The following is a 16,809-nucleotide window of genomic DNA, read 5'->3' as shown; positions in this document are numbered from 1 at the left end:
TGAGGGATTATAGGTGTTTCCATATGGTTCACCCATGTAATTCACCTCTGCTATTGCAGGGTTCTCAGAATCATAAGCTTCTTCTTCAGAAGATGCCTCTTGAGTACTGTTGGATGCAGCTTGCATTCCATTCAGACTCTGAGAAACATATTAACTTGATGAGTCAATATTTTATTCTGAGCCAATATGGCATTCAGAGTATCAATTTCAAGAACTCCCTTCTTCTGAGGCGTCCCATTACTCACAAGATTCCTCTCAGAAGTGTACATGAACTGGTTATTAGCAACCATGTCAATGAGTTCTTGAGCTTCTGCAGGCGTTTTCTTTAGGTGAATGGATCCACCTGCAGAAGTATCCAATGACATTTTAGCTAATTCAGACAGACCATCATAGAATATATCCAGGATGGTCCATTCTGAAAGCATGTCAGAAGGACACTTTTTGGTCAGTTCCTTGTATCTCTCCCAAGCTTCATAGAGGGATTCACCTTCTTTCTGTCTGAAGGTTTGAACATCCACTCTAAGCTTACTCAGCTTTTGAGGAGGAAAGAACTTGGCTAAGAAAGCCTTGACCAGCTTATCCCAAGAGTTCATGCTATCTTTAGGTTGAGAATCTAACCATATTCTAGCTCTGTCTCTCACAGCAAAAGGGAAAAGCATGAGCCTGTAGACTTCAAGATCTACTCCATTAGTCTTAACAGTATCACAGATCTGCAAGAATTCAGTTAAGACTGAAAAGGATCTTCAGATGGAAGTCCATGAAACTTGCAGTTTTGTTGCATCAGAGAAACTAATTGAGGTTTCAGCTCAAAATTGTTTGCTCCAATGGTAGGGATGGATATGCTTCTTCCATGTAAATTGGAATTAGGTGCAGTAAAGTCACCAAGCATCCTCCTTGCATTATTATTATTTTCGGCTGCCATCTCCTCTTCCTGTTCGAAAATTTCTATAAGGTTATCTCTGGATTGTTGTATTTTAGCTTCTCTTAGTTTCCTCTTCAGAGTCCTTTCAGGTTCAGGATCTGCTTCAACAAGAATGTTCTTGTCCTTGCTCCTGCTCATATGAAAAAGAGGGAACAGAAAAATAATAATAATAGGGATCCTTTTTACCCAGGTATAGAGGTTCCCCTGTGTGAGTAGAAGAAGAAAAGAATGTAATGTAAAGAAGGGAAAAAGAGAAAATTCGAACACAGATGGAAGAGGGGGTTCGAATTTGGGTGAGATGAAGTATTAGTAGATGAATAAATAAATAGAAGGAGATGAGAGGGAAAGAGGATTTTCGAAAATAAAATTTTGAAAAGGGGTTAGTGATTTTCGAAAATTAGGAATGAAATCAAATTAAAATTAAAAATTGAAACAATTAATTAATTAAAAAGAATTTTTGAAAAAGGGGGAGGTATTTTCGAAAATTAGAGAGGGATAGTTAGTTAGGTAGTTTTGAAAGAGATAAGAAACAAACAAAAAGTTAAGTGGTTAGTTGAAAGAGATTTGAAATTCAATTTTTAAAAGATAAGAAGATAAGAAGTTAGAAAAGATATTTTAAAATAAAATTTTTGAAAAAGATATGATATGAAAAGATATGATTTTGAAAAAGATAAGATAAAAAGATATTTTTGAAAAGACATGATTGAAATTAGTTTTGAAAAAGATTTGATTTTTAAAATCACAATTAATGACTTGATTCACAAGAAATCACAAGATATGATCCTAGAACTTAAAGTTTGAATCTTTCTTAACAAGTAAGTAACAAACTTGAAATTTTTGAATTAAAACATTAATTGTTGATGATATTTTCGAAAATATGATGTAAAATTAAGATAAAGATTTTTGAAAAATATTTTTAAAATTTTTGAAAATAAATAAGAAAAATGAAAAAGATTTGATTTTTTGAAAAAGATTTTGAAAAGATAAGATTTTTAAATTGAAAATTTGATTTGACTCATAAGAAACAACTAAATTTTAAAAATTTTTGAAAAAGTCAATCCAAATTTTCAAAATTTATGAGAGAAAAAGGAAAGATATTTTTTTTTATTTTTGAATTTTTAATGATGAGAGAGAAAAACATGAAAAATGATGCAATGTATGAAAATGTTGGATCTAAACATGTGATGCATGCAAGAACATTATGAATGTCAAGATGAACACCAAGAACACTATGAATGTCAAGATGAACATCAAGAACTTATTTTTGAAAAATTTTCAAGAAAAGAAAAACATGCAAGACACCAAACTTAGAAATTTTTCATGTATGGACACTATGAATGCAAGAATGCATATGAAAAACAAGAAAAGACACAAAACAAGAAAATATGAAGATCAAACAAGAAGACTGGCCAAGAACAACTTGAAGATCATGAAGAACACTATGAATGCATGAATTTTTGAAAAATGCATAAAAATTTTTAGAAAAAAAATGCAATTGACACCAAACTTAAAAATTGACTCAAGACTTAAACAAGAATCACAAAATATTTTTTATTTTTATGATTTTATAAATTTTTTTTATTTTTCGAAAATCATTTGAAAAAGAAAAATAAGGATTTCAAAATTTTTAATATGAATTCCAAGAATCTTGCACTCTTAGTCTAAAGCTCCAATCTGAGGGTTAGACATGGCTTAATAGCCAACTAAGCTTTAGAAGATACAAATCAGGCATACAACAGCTGAAACTTCATCCAACTTCATATACTTATAAGTGGAAGCCTTAGTCCAAGAAGACATGGCTTTACAGCCAGCCAGGCTTCAACATGCTTCATAAAACACTAGAATTCATTCTTAAAAATTCTGAAGAAAAATATAAATTTTTGAAATTATTTATTTATTTTTTTTCGATAATAAAGGAAAATTTTTTTTTTGAAAGATTTTTGAAAACAAAATAAGAAGAAAATTACCCAATCTGAGCAACACGATGAACCGTCAGTTGTCCAAACTCAAAATAATCCCCGGCAACGGCGCCAAAAACTTGGTATGCAAAATTGTTACTCTGAGGTTGTAAAATTTGTTGTTCGTTCTCTCCCTGGCAATGGTGCTAATAACTGGTGCACAATACCATGGTCCAAACATAACTTCACAACTTCGCACAACTAACCAGCAAGTGCACTGGGTCGTCCAAGTAATAAAACCTTACGTGAGTAAGGGTCGATCCCACGGAGATTGTCTGCTTGAAGTAAGCTATGGTCATCTTGTAAATCTCAGTCAGGCAGATATTAAATGGTTATGGAGTTTTCGAAAATAAATAATAAATAAACAGAAAATAAAGATAGAAATACTTATGTAAATCATTGGTGAGAATTTCAGATAAGCGCATAGAGATGCTTTCATTCCTCTGAACCTCTGCTTTCCTGCTGTCTTCATCCAATCAATCCTACTCCTTTCCATGGCAAGCTGTATGTAAGGGCATCACCGTTGTCAATGGCTACATCTCATCCTCTCTATGAAAATGGTCCGATGCGCTGTCACTGCATGGCTAATCATCTGGAGGCATCACCGTTGTCAATGGCTACATCCCATCCTCTCTGTGAAAATGGTCCGATGTGCTGTCACTGCATGGCTAATCATCTGGAGGTTCTCGATCATACTGGAATAGGATTTACTATCCTTTTGCGTCTGTCACTACGCCCAGCACTCGCGAGTTTGAAGTTTGTCACAGTCATTCAATCCCTGAATCCTACTCGGAATACCACAGACAAGGTTTAGACTTTCCGGATTCTCATGAATGCCGCCATCAATCTAGCTTATACCACGAAGATTCTGATTAAGAGATCCAAGAGGTACTCATTCAATCTAAGGTAGAACGGAAGTGGTTGTCAGGCACGCGTTCGTGGGGGAATGATGATGATTGTCACGTTCATCACATTCATGTTGGAGTACGAATGAATATCTTAGAAGCGGAATAAGTTGAATTGAATAGAGAAACAGTAGTACTTTGCATTAAATCATGAGGAACAGCAGAGCTCCACACCTTAATCTATGGAGTGTAGAAACTCTACCGTTAAAAATTACATAAGTGAAAGGTTCAGGCATGGCCGAATGGCCAGCCCCCATGATCTAAGAACTAGACGTCCCAAGATGTCTAAAAGACTAGTAAAAAGTTCTATTTATACTAAACTAGCTACTAGGGTTTACAGAAGTAAGTAATTGATGCATAAATCCACTTTCGGGGCCCACTTGGTGTGTACTTGGGCTGAGCTTGAAGTTTACACGTGCAGAGGCTTCTTCTAGAGTTGAACGCCAAGTTGTAACGTGTTTTTGGTGTTCAACTCTGGTTCGTGACGTGTTTCTGGCGTTTAACTCCAGACTGCAGCGTAGAACTGGCGTTCAACGCCCATTTGCATCATCTAAACTCGGTCAAAGTATAAACTATTATATATTGCTGGAAAGCCCTAGATGTCTACTTTCCAAAGCAATTGGAAGCGCGCCATTTTGAGTTCTGTAGCTCCAGAAAATCCACTTTGAGTACAGGGAGGTCAGAATCCAACAACATCAGCAGCCCTTTTTCAACCTCTGAATCTGATTTTTGCTCAAGTCCCTCAATTTCAGCCAGAAATTACCTGAAATCACAGAAAAACACATAAACTCATAGTAAAGTCCAGAAATGTGAATTTAACATAAAAACGAATGAAAACATCCCTAAAAGTAACTAGATTCTACTAAAAACATACTAAAAACAATGCCAAAAAGCGTTTAAATTATCTGCTCATCACAGTGCCAGCACAGCTTGTGCATGCGCATATCTAAGGAAACATTCCAACCTGTGCGGACACACACGTCGGGGAGAACTGTCTGTTGGGGGCGCTGGCATAGGTTGTGCGAGCGCACAGACCCTTTGTGTTTTAGTACCTGTGCGTACGCACACTTTTAAAAATTTTCTGGGCGTGCGCACGCACACCTCTGTGCAGACGCACACGCCTTGTCTTTCAAATTTTGCTTTATTTTCAACTATTCTACCTCCCCAACAAGGTTGTAAGCTTCTGTAACGCCTTTTTAAGACTTTTGGGCCTAGTTTTGAGTATTGGAACATGGGATATAACCTAAGGGTCCTCGTAGATGATTATATGATAAATTTGAAACGGAAGTTTAGGTTTCTGGTGTACTGAGAATGGGTTGGGTGGAGATTACAGAAGAATTGGTATATGAGATGAGAACTGAGGGACTATGCGTTCAAAATGGAAATCATGAATCGAGGACGATTGAGATGAGTCGAGGACTCGAAGAGAAATGATGATATTGATGAATATATATGAATTGATAACTAAAAGTGAATTGAGATGAAGGATGGTAACGTCTGGTGATTATGTGATGATGAGGAAATGATTGGATTATATCAGAGTGTGTGGAGCCTATACCTCCGGCGTGGCAGATACTTCTGCCGCATGATTTGTTGGATGTTGAGAGTGTGTGGGGCCTATATCCCCGGCGTAACAGATTGTTCTGCTGCATGATTTGTTGTGGTTGGTTCCTTCTCTGCTGCAGGAAGTTTACGGGGCCTATATCCTCGGCGTAGTAGACTCCCTATTACATGAGTGTACAGGGCACTATATCTCTGGCGTAGCAGAAGAGCTGCTGCATGAGTGTGCATAACACTATATCCCTGGTGTGGTAGAAAAGGCTACATCCAGGAGGATGTGTCGGGTTGGCAATTATAGACCAACAAGTGATATCACGAGCCAATAGGATAGACATTCATCATATGCATCTCTTATGTGCTTGTTTGCTTGATTACTTGAGTTTTCCTAAGTGTATAATATGCTTACTTGCTTCTTGAATTACTTATTATATATTTGGATATTACCTGTGTTTTACTTGCTTGTATTATCTGTGTTTGTATGGACTTTGAGGAGGTTAGGTAGGCGGTGGCGATGGGATCGCACGGAGGGTAGGATGGCAAAAGCTGTGGGACAGCGGTGAATAGTTTAGTTAGTAATCCCCTAAGATTTCCCTCATATGATATTAAGGTTTTAAGTCAAGATAAGATTTATGTGTATATGCTTTAAGGTTTTAGTATGCTTTAAGATGAAACATTATGATGGATATGGAGCTTAGGATTGCCTTCGGCGTCCCGGGGTCTTATATCCTACATCACTGGGCACTGTTACCATACTGAGAACCTCTGGTTCTCATACTATATATTTGTTGTGTTTTTTAGATGTAGGTCGCAATCCACCTCGGTGAGTTGTTTTGGATTGTGACAGAAGTGGAGGATCTTGGATTCTTTTGGAGTCTTTTTGGTTTATCTTGTTTACAGATCTCTCTTTTGTATTTTGTTTGGCTTAGAGGCTTGTATTTGAGAGAATAAACTTGTATAAGCTATTTTTACTGTCTGGTTTCATACGTGGTCTGTATATGGCTAGTCGGCTTAAACTTCGTGAATCGTGGCTAGCGTCTTATGATATTATACTATTATACTATGATGTTTGGTTATTCTATACCCTTTTTCTTATGCTTCAAGTTAGTAGTTTCGTTAGTACGTTGTGCGCTTTTGAAATCCTGTTTTGAGCTGTATACCTTCATCGGGCTTCTAGATATTACAAATTCCTTCTATATATCTTATGTATAAGCTTAGAACTGTCGTAACCTTTGATTAACTTTTGCTTTACGACGCGGGGTAAGGCTTAGGGTAATTAGGGTGTTACACTTGGCAAGAAAAAAGCGTGACAACATGACTTTTTTTCTTGTAGTATTTTTTTTAATAAATCCTCTATCAATATTTAATCTTTATTATCAAATAAAAAACTTAATCATATTAATGATTTAATGTTCTAGTAATAAAAAATAAAGATTTTATCAAATTAGAGAATAAAAGATATATATACACTTCAAAAAAAAATTAAAATGGCACTAATTTTATGGCGGTTTTAGCGAACCACCATTTTTTCCACCAATTTTGGTGATTTTATCGTCTTCCAGAATGTTTATGATCTTTGTGGCAGTTGTAGTTGATTGTAGCGGTTGAAAACTAACACTACCGTTTTTCTTTTGTCTTTTAACCGAAAGGCTGAGAGTGATTAGTCCGGTTACATACGGGCTAGAAAGTGTGGGTGATGTGAATGACAAACCCTAATATCTTGTCGTTGTTCATATCCTGCCACTGTCATTCATCTTCTCGTTGTTGCTTATCCCCTCATTTCAGCTCATATCCTTGCCGTTGCAAGAAACGTCATTGTTGTTGCCTTTAGCAAGTTTCAAATCTGGCTTCGATCTGAAGGTTTGTCGCCGTCGCTTATTTCACCGCCGTTATTCATCTCCTCGCTATCACTCATCCCCTCACCACATCAAGCAACATCGTCTGATTGCCTTCAATGAGCTTCTACGATTTGGCTATGGCTTCAATCTGAGGTTGGTCACCACTGCTCATTTCCTTGCCACCTTTGTTTATCACGTCGCTGTTGTAAGCAATGCCGTTGTGCTGCCTTTAGCGAGCTTCTACGATTTGATTCTGCCTTCTCTGTCACTTCTAATAGTATACTTCATCTTTTTCTTTTGATTTTTCCTTCTTCTTTATACTTTTAGATCTAGTTCATGCTCTAGTAGGAATAATTAGAGAATGCTTGTTCCATGGAAGGAAGCTTTGCGAAAATGATCGATCGAGCTCAAAATGAGGCTAAAAGAGAAATTGCATAAAAGACCGAATTGACCTTGGACCTTCATCTTTGTCTCTCTTCCCTTCTAAGCTTCTGCTCCTAACTATCTCCTCCTTCTATTCGCTCAACCTCTTCGTCAACATGAACGAGAAGGTCAACGTAACCAAGGAGCTCAAAGCCAAGCACAAGAAGGTACGTCTTCTCGTATTCGCTCTTTCCTTTTCCTTTTTCTAATTCTGTTTCGATTTCCGATTTTGATTAACATATGTCGATGATGATTATCATCGCGTATTTACTGAAATTGCCTCTGATTAATGATCACTATTAGTTGGATTTGAATTTCGAACCACTCGATGTGCTATATGTGCATATTGTAAGATTTTGAATGCGAAAGAAATTCATTATTTTGTTTGTTTGAGCTGCAAAAAAATGAGTTACTGGTGGGTTTTTGTTTTGATCTGCTTGTTCTGATGGTTGGTTGGTTTGATTGATCAATTTTTTGTGTTTAAGCATTTTGAGGGATTAGTTCTTCAGAGGTTATTTTGTTTTCATAATTTGGATGCTTCAACAGTATTCAGGCAAAGGAGAAGGCTGAACTGTTAGTTTAATATAGTTTTAGTGTACATTATAAAACTAATAATAAGAAAGTGATCTTGAAATTTATGATTTTCACAAATAGAAATATGAAGAGTTAATAACTTTGATCCATGGTGATAAACTGATAATGGTAATAGGAAGAATTCACTTTGTCTATTCCTTTGTCTTTTTAATTCTTTCTCCAATTAAATTATTGATGGTCAGTAAAGAAGAGAAACTTCATTGATAGGAAGAGAGGACTGAATTTTGATTTCTTTTCATAAAAACTAAATTCCATCAAGTTGGTTACATTTCAAAATAATCATGCAATTTCTTTTATTTTATTATTTAATTAAATATTTATTAAACTAATAAAATAAGACATATCACACACATGGGACATCATATAATAATATAATTTTTTACATTCTCCCACTTGCCTCAGGTGTCATTATTTCAATTGATGGTTTAAGAAAATATTTATCATAATGCTCATTTCTAAGCAATTACTTGCATAGCTTAATTTATCATGGTAAGAATAGAACTAACATGAGTCATAGCGGTTGTACGTCACCTAATCGACATAGTCCCTTCTATGTACTACAAAGTTAGATACATTTTTAACATGAGCCATAATAAGGAAGTATATAACATAATTAGTCCAATAATAATGTCTTCATTGTAAGACAATACCTGATTATTCTAATTCTATTATGTACATAACAAATTGAAAATACGGTAATACAGAAACATTAATTCATTTGAGCTCAAAATATCAATATTCATACAACACAAACAATTAAACATATATTGATCCTATAAACTTATAATACCTATCCTTTCAACATGACTAGTAAATGTTTTGGGTGGTAACCCTTTGGTCAAAAGGATCAGCAACCATAATATTGGTGCTAATGTGTTCTATTGACACTCTTTGTTTCTGAACTTCTTTAACGACAAAGTATTTCAATTCCATATGCTTAGCACCTTTGGAATACTTATCGTTTTTAGAAAAGAAGACTGCTGTAGAGTTATCACAATAAATTTTTAGCAGCTTAGCAATACTATCAACAATTCCAAGCCCTGAAAATAAGTTATGCAACCATTTAGCTTGAACCATGGCCTCAAAGCATGCCACAAATTCAGCTTCCATTATGGAAGTAACAATTACTGACTGCTTCACACTCTTCCATGATATTGCTCCTCCAGCCAAGAGATATAAATAACCAAAAGTGGATTTTCTTGTATATATGCAACCGGCAAAATCTGAATCTGAATATCCAATCCCTTCAAGGTGATCAAATCTCCTATAAGTAAGCATGTATTTCTTTGTCCCTTGCAGATACCTTAAAAATTTCTTTGCAGCTTTCCAATGATCTAGTCCTGGGTTACTTTGGTATATGCCAAGCATACCAACTGCAAAATTGATATTTGGCCTTGTGCAAGTCTGAGAATACATCAAACTCCCAACAACAGATGCATATGGAATTCCTTCCATTTGTTTCCATTCTAAATCATTCTTTGGACATTGCATGAGACTAAACTTGTCCCTTTTTTGAATTGGAATGGGTGATGCTGAGTATTGTGCCATTCTAAATCTCTGTAATACTTTATTAATATATGATTTTTGAAACAATCCTAATAGTCCTTGTGATCTATCTCGAAATATTTCTATTCCAATCACATAAATTACCTCACCCATATCTTTCATTTCAAAGCTATCAGAGAGATATTTCTTTGTCTCGCTGAATAGAACAAGATCATTATATGCAAGCAAAATATCATCAACATATAGAACTAAAACAATGAATTTACTCCCACTAACCTTCAAGTATATACACCGATCAACGATATTTTTTTTAATCCAAAGGACATAATGGTATCATTAAATTTGATAAACCATTGGCAGGATGCTTGTTTAAGTCCATATAGTGATTTCTTAAGTTTATACACCATTTGTTATTTTTCTTCAATGAAAAACCCTGTTGGTTGATCTATGTAAATATCTTCCTCTAAATCCCCATTAAGAAAGGCGATTTTTACATCCATTGGTATAACTCTAAGTCATAATGAGCCACCAAAGCTAAGATAATCCTTAAAGAGTCTTTTCTAGAAACTGATGAAAAAGTCTCTTTGTAATTAACGCCATCTTTTTGAGTAAAACCTTTGGCAACAAGATGAGCCTCGTAGCGTTCAAGATTGCCATGAGAATCACGCTTAGTCTTCAAGACCCATTTACACCCAATTCTCTTGCATCCCTTAGGTAATTCCACAAGACCTCATACTTTATTTTGTTCCATTGATTTAAGCTCATCTTTCATGGTGTCTAATCATTTATCAGCATTATCACCATTAATGGTTTGTGAGAAAGAAATTGGATTATTAGCAACACTCAAGTAATTTTCTGAATCTTGTAAATCAAACATAGTCATCAGAAATAGTAGATCTTCTTTCTCTTTGAGACCTTCTTAATGTCATTTCTTATGGTTGTGCTATTATCAGCTCTTCATTAACCATGGGATTAATGAGCTGAGTTCTTATTCTTCTTGATTGTTATTTAGTCCAACAACAACAAGATCAATAATTTGTTGTTCCTATTGATTGCAATCAGGCTCAATAACATTTATAATAATAACTTTAGAATTAGAAGTACAAGTTGAAGGAACTTGTATTGTTACTTCTTTAATCTCCACATTTTGTGAAGTTGTATTCCCACTGGTCTCACCATTCTCAATGAACTGTGCATTGCCAGTTTCAATTATTCATGTACTATGAGTAGGACAATAAAATCTATACTCCTTTGATTTTTCTAGATGACCAATGAAATATCCACTGATTGTTCTTGCATCTAGTTTCTTTTCTTGCGGATTATAAACTCTTATTTCTGCTTGACATCCCCAAACATGTAGATGTCTTAAATTAGGTTTTCTCCCAGTCCATAACTCAAAAGGAGTTTTAGGAACAACTTTACTAGGAACCCTATTTAACACATACATAGCAGTTTTTAAAGCATACATCCACAATGATATAGGTAAAGATGCATTACTCATTATTGTCCTAACCATTTCTATTAAAGTACAACGTCACCTTTCTGATACACCATTTTATTGAGGTGTACCTGGCATTGTGTATTGATTACATATGCCACATTTTTCAAAGAATTTAGCAAATGGACCTGGGTTTTGTCCTCTTTCATTGTATCTACCATAGTATTCACCACCTGTATCAAATCTAACAATTTCACCTTTTTATCCAACTGTCTTTAACTTCATTTATATAAAATTTTAAAGCATTAACTGCTTGAGATTTATCATAAAGTAGATAAGCATAGTCATAACGTGAATAATGATCAATAAAGGTGATAAAATATTTTTCTTTATTGAACGAATTTACATCAAAGGATCTACATATGTCAGTGTGTATAATTTCAAGAAGTTGGATATTTTTTGTGGCTCCTTTCTTTGTGTGTTTTGTTTGCTTTCCTTTAATACAATCCATAGAAATATTAAGATTAGTGAAATCCAAATTTAGAAGAATGTCATTCTTTATCAATCTGTCCATTCTTTCTTCAGAAATATGACCTAAACGTTATGCCACAAGTAAGCAGAACGTTCATTCACTAAACCACGTTTAGTGCCAACTTTATGATGCAAAGTCATAAGTGATTTAGCATATAAATCATCAAGATTAAATTTATATAAACTATCAGAAAGTATGCCAAATCCAATCATATAGTTGCGTTTAAACAAACAGAAACAACTATTACCGAAATTAAAAGAGTATCCAACAACATCAAGTAGTTTAGATAAAGAATCTAAATTCCTAGAAATACTTGGTACATAAAAATTATCTAGCAAATCTAAATGATGTCCAGTGTTGAGAATCAACCGATAAGTCCCAACAGCTTCTACTCGAGCTTTATCTTTATTTTCCACGTAGACAATATTTTCATTTAGCCTTATGGTTTGGGTTGTAAGAAATCCCTGCATCAATTTAGAAACATGAATTGTACCTCCAGAATCAATCCACCATGTATTACGAGAAACTTCAATTAAGTTTGATTCAATACATACATAAGCATATTTAAGCTTATTACCTTTCTTTTCAAACCAAGCCTTCCTCTTTGGATAATCAATTTGGAAGTGTCTATGTTTCTTGCAAAAATGACACTTGTCTTTCTTCTGGATTTTGGAAAAGGACTCAACAGTCTTTAATGGTCCTTTTTCCTTCCCTCCCCCTTTCCATGCTTCTTTTTAATTTTCTTTCCAACTTATTGATGGTTCAGGTAATGGATTGAGTGATTTTTTTTGTTTTGATTTTCTTGATTTATTATGTCTAGTTTCCTCTTGAACCACTACCAGAAACATGAGAGTTTACCACAGGAAGATACCCACGAACGAGAAATAATGGTAGCAAATTTGCATGACCGTGGTAATCACTTATAACGTCTTGTGTCTCCGTGGCCAAATCATGCGGAGGTTTTTTACATTCTTGTTTATCCATAGCCAACTTGAGTTGTACTCTCTCAGTTGCCATAGATCCAATACTCACCGTAACAAAATCAAACTTCTCCACCTCCAAATTCGGTGGAACTATCAACGAGTTTTTCCCTCCATCCCTTTCAAAAAATTTATAATCAGTTTCTACTTTTCTCAAATTTAAACCCTAGTAATAAATTTAATTTTTCAGGGTGCATGCTTACCCAGTTTGCGATCGTTGGTTTCTTCTCTCTTCTTGCCAGTGCTGTCATCTTCAATTGATAAGGTATGTATTAATTGGAATAGTATAAAAAGAGTACATGATTATAGCTCTAACTAACTGAGAATGAATGTTAAAAGTATAAAATTAATGTGAATTAAGCACTAGAATAGTATAAAATTCATGATAAAAGGAGTACATTTTTTTTAACGTGTTCTTTCTGTCAAGATACAGTTACCGTGCCTAATTCACAATATGCATTAGATGGAAACTTGGAATAGTATAAAAAGACTACTTGCTTATAGTTCTAACTAATCATATACAAACAATTTAACTCATTCTTTCCATTTTTTTTACTATGCACATTTTTTTGTCTGTAGTCTTTCTGTCAAAATGCAGCTCCAATACTTAATGCGCAATATGCATTAGTTGGAATAGTTCAAAAAGAGTACATGTTTATAGTTCTAATTCTATAAACTACCAACTATGGTTAATTGGAATATTAACTAATTTAATTACTAATTAATAATTAAATTCATGTAGGTCCAATAGTTGAAAGTAATATATTTATGTCTATTTTGTATTGTCCCTTGCTTTTAATCCATTACTCCCAGAGTCCCGGTTTTACAGTTTTGCAGATCAACCAATTAATTTCATTATTAACTCTTAGTTTTGATGGCTACCTATGCAAAAATTGTATGTATTTTAATTTATTTTGATAGGAAGGACGATTTGAATAAGGGTATATAAAGTGAATCAAAATTAATGTTTTTTTATGTTTTGTTTAAATTTACCTCTGTTTTGCTATAGTAGATACTATATTATTTGGTTTGTTAACTGTTGGAGTTAATCTATAACAAAAAATTGTAAAGGCAAAATAACATCCTCCTGAAAAATCATGTCTATTAATTTTTTAATCGTTTATTAATTTATATGAATATGATTAATTGCTTTAATTATAAAAAATTGACTAATTATGATTTTATTCATAATAAATTATGTACTATGTAGAAGACAGTGCTGGAATCCTGATGTTAGTTACTATTGGAATTATGCCAAAGTTGGATAAAGTGACACTTCTTTAGGTTAATTTTCATGGCATCATTTTGTTTTGTATATTTCTTTTAGTCAACAATGTAAGTTAATTTTAGACCTTTCTTTTTTGTTATCCCAATATGCATTTTTTCTTTTGTTGCTGGCAATAGATAAATTTTAAACTACCAATTAATATTTTGGAAAATATTATGCAACTGGCAACTGAAGGCTACAAAGTAAGTATTATACCTTAATTTTCCTGATTATCCTCGAAGGAGTCAAATCATGGCCTATGAATTTCTTAGCTTAATTCCTGACCTCTGTCTTGCTTAGCAGATTTTATTGGAGCACACAGAAACAACTGGAGTATTGATGGGGTGTATAATTCCGTGGCAGAAGTTACGTGTCATTTTTACTATTTACCTGAAAATATTTTTGCATGTGGGTTGTCTGTGTAATAAGAAATGCAGAGCTTGATAAACTTATTTTGTCTTGGTACTTTCAGGCTTTCAATTTTCTGTATCATTTTAGCAAAGTCTGATATTTATTTTGTAATAGTTTCATTTGGATCTTTTTTTAACATTAAACCCATTTAGTCTAGGATGTTTGCTTTTCAATACTAAGTATTAGTTAATTTCATATTTTTATACTATGGATAATTGTATAGGAATATGATTTTTTTTAAATATTATATGATGTAATTTTATATTAAGGAGCATTTTTATTATGATATTTTTTTTAATTTAACTTTTATCGTTAGCCACGGAGAAAAGTGTGACAAAAAAGCCTGGCCTGATCAATTGTGTCACAGAAAAGTGTGGCAAAAATAATTATTTCGTTGTGCATCCTTTTATTTTGCCACGAAAAAAAACATGTCTAAACGTGCCAAAGTTGTGGCTAACAAAATGTCTCCACGGATGTTAAAATTGTGGCTATTGGAATAAAAAATATGGCTAATTAAAAACGTGTCGCCCTCTTTAACCACAGATGTTCATTTGTTGCAAAAGCTTAATTACCTCTGTTTTGCTATAGTAGATACTATGTTATTTTGTTTGTTAACTGTTGGAGTTAATCTATAACAAAAAATTGTAAAGGCAAAATAACATCCTCCTGAAAAATCATGTCTATTAATTTTTTAATCGTTTATTAATTTATATGAATATGATTAATTGCTTTAATTATAAAAAATTGACTAATTATGATTTTTATTCATAATAAATTATGTACTATGTAGAAGACAGTGCTGGAATCCTGATGTTAGTTACTATTGGAATTCTGCCAAAGTTGGATAAAGTGACACTTCTTTAGGTTAATTTTCATGGCATCATTTTGTTTTGTATATTTCTTTTAGTCAACAATGTAAGTTAATTTTAGACCTTTCTTTTTTGTTATCCCAATATGCATTTTTTCTTTTGTTGCTGGCAATAGATAAATTTTAAACTACCAATTAATATTTTGGAAAATATTATGCAACTGGCAACTGAAGGCTACAAAGTAGTTGTAAATTACATTCGAGAAGTAAGTATTATACCTTAATTTTCCTGATTATCCTCGAAGGAGTCAAATCATGGCCTATGAATTTCTTAGCTTAATTCTTGATCTCTGTCTTGCTTAGCAGATTTTATTGGAGCACACAGAAACAACTGGAGTATTGATGGGGTGTATAATTCCGTGGCAGAAGTTACATGTCATTTTTACTATTTACCTGAAAATATTTTTGCATGTGGGTTGTCTGTGTAATAAGAAATGCAGAGCTTGATAAACTTATTTTGTCTTGGTACTTTCAGGCTTTCAATTTTCTGTATCATTTTAGCAAAGTCTGATATTTATTTTGTAATAGTTTCATTTGGATCTTTTTTTAACATTAAACCCATTTTGTAATAGTTTCAATTTTCGTTGTGCATCCTTTTATTTTGCCACGAAAAAAAACATGTCTAAACGTGCCAAAGTTGTGGCTAACAAAATGTCTCCACGGATGTTAAAATTGTGGCTATTGGAATAAAAAATATGGCTAATTAAAAACGTGTCGCCCTCTTTAACCACAGATGTTCATTTGTTGCAAAAGCTTAATTGCCACAGTTTTCTTGGAGTTTAGCCAAGGATTTTTCCGTGGCCAAACTCCTTTGTTTTTGGTAGTGAACTAACATACTATGCAACTCATGCACATTCCATTTGTCCTTCATGGTATTATAGTTCATTTGGAAAGGACCATACTCAGACGGTAACGAGTTCAAAATGAATTGCACAAGGAAATTTTCATCTACCTCCATTCCCAATGACTTAAGTCTTGATGCAATATTTGTCATTTCAATGACATGCTCATATATAGTACGAGAACTATCAAATTTTATGGTGGTCAAAGTACCCATTAATATCCCAGCAAGAGACTTATCAGTAGTTTGGGAGCGCTTCCACAAGCTTCATAAATTTTTTAGAATTATCAGACTTGAGAAGAGCTGACTTGATGTTGTTTGCTATGCTCATCCGCATGAACATAAGACTAAGTTTAATTGATTTTTCTCAACCTTTATAATGAGCTTTTTCTTCATTGCTACTAAGAACAATAATACCAGTAGGTTTTTGAACTTGAAGTGCCAAATCAAGATCCAAGACACTAAGTTGAAATTAGACTTGTTCAGACCAATCAGAAAATTCAGCCCAATATTAAACATTTGAATAGACATAGCATGCGAATGCAATGTGACAGGAAGAATTGCTGTAATTAGCACATGCTTTGTAACACCCTAATTATCCTAAGCCTTACCTCATGCCGTAAAGCAAAGGTTAATAAAAGGTTACGATAATTCTAAGGCTTATACATAAATATATATATATATATATATATAAGGAATAATAATTTTAGAAGCCCGATGGAGAAAATAAGCTCAAATACCGAATTACAAAGCACGAACGTTCAAACGA

General features: G+C 33.7%; 1 non-coding gene across 1 annotated transcript; it reads left to right on the top strand.

The window, feature by feature from the left end:
• The first annotated feature begins 419 nt into the window (after window positions 1-419).
• LOC148567018 (small nucleolar RNA R71) lies at window positions 420-527 on the top strand. The gene has a single exon (XR_015882673.1). It is a non-coding gene; the product is annotated as a small nucleolar RNA R71 (small nucleolar RNA).
• Window positions 528-16,809: the final 16,282 nt, after the last annotated feature.

The sequence above is a fragment of the Arachis ipaensis genome, chromosome B4, assembly GCF_059453495.1.
Source record: "Arachis ipaensis isolate K30076 ecotype BB chromosome B4, ASM5945349v1, whole genome shotgun sequence".
Lineage (NCBI taxonomy): Eukaryota > Viridiplantae > Streptophyta > Magnoliopsida > Fabales > Fabaceae > Arachis > Arachis ipaensis.
Note: the sequence above shows the minus strand (reverse complement) of the source record. Positions and strands in the feature narration are given on the sequence as shown.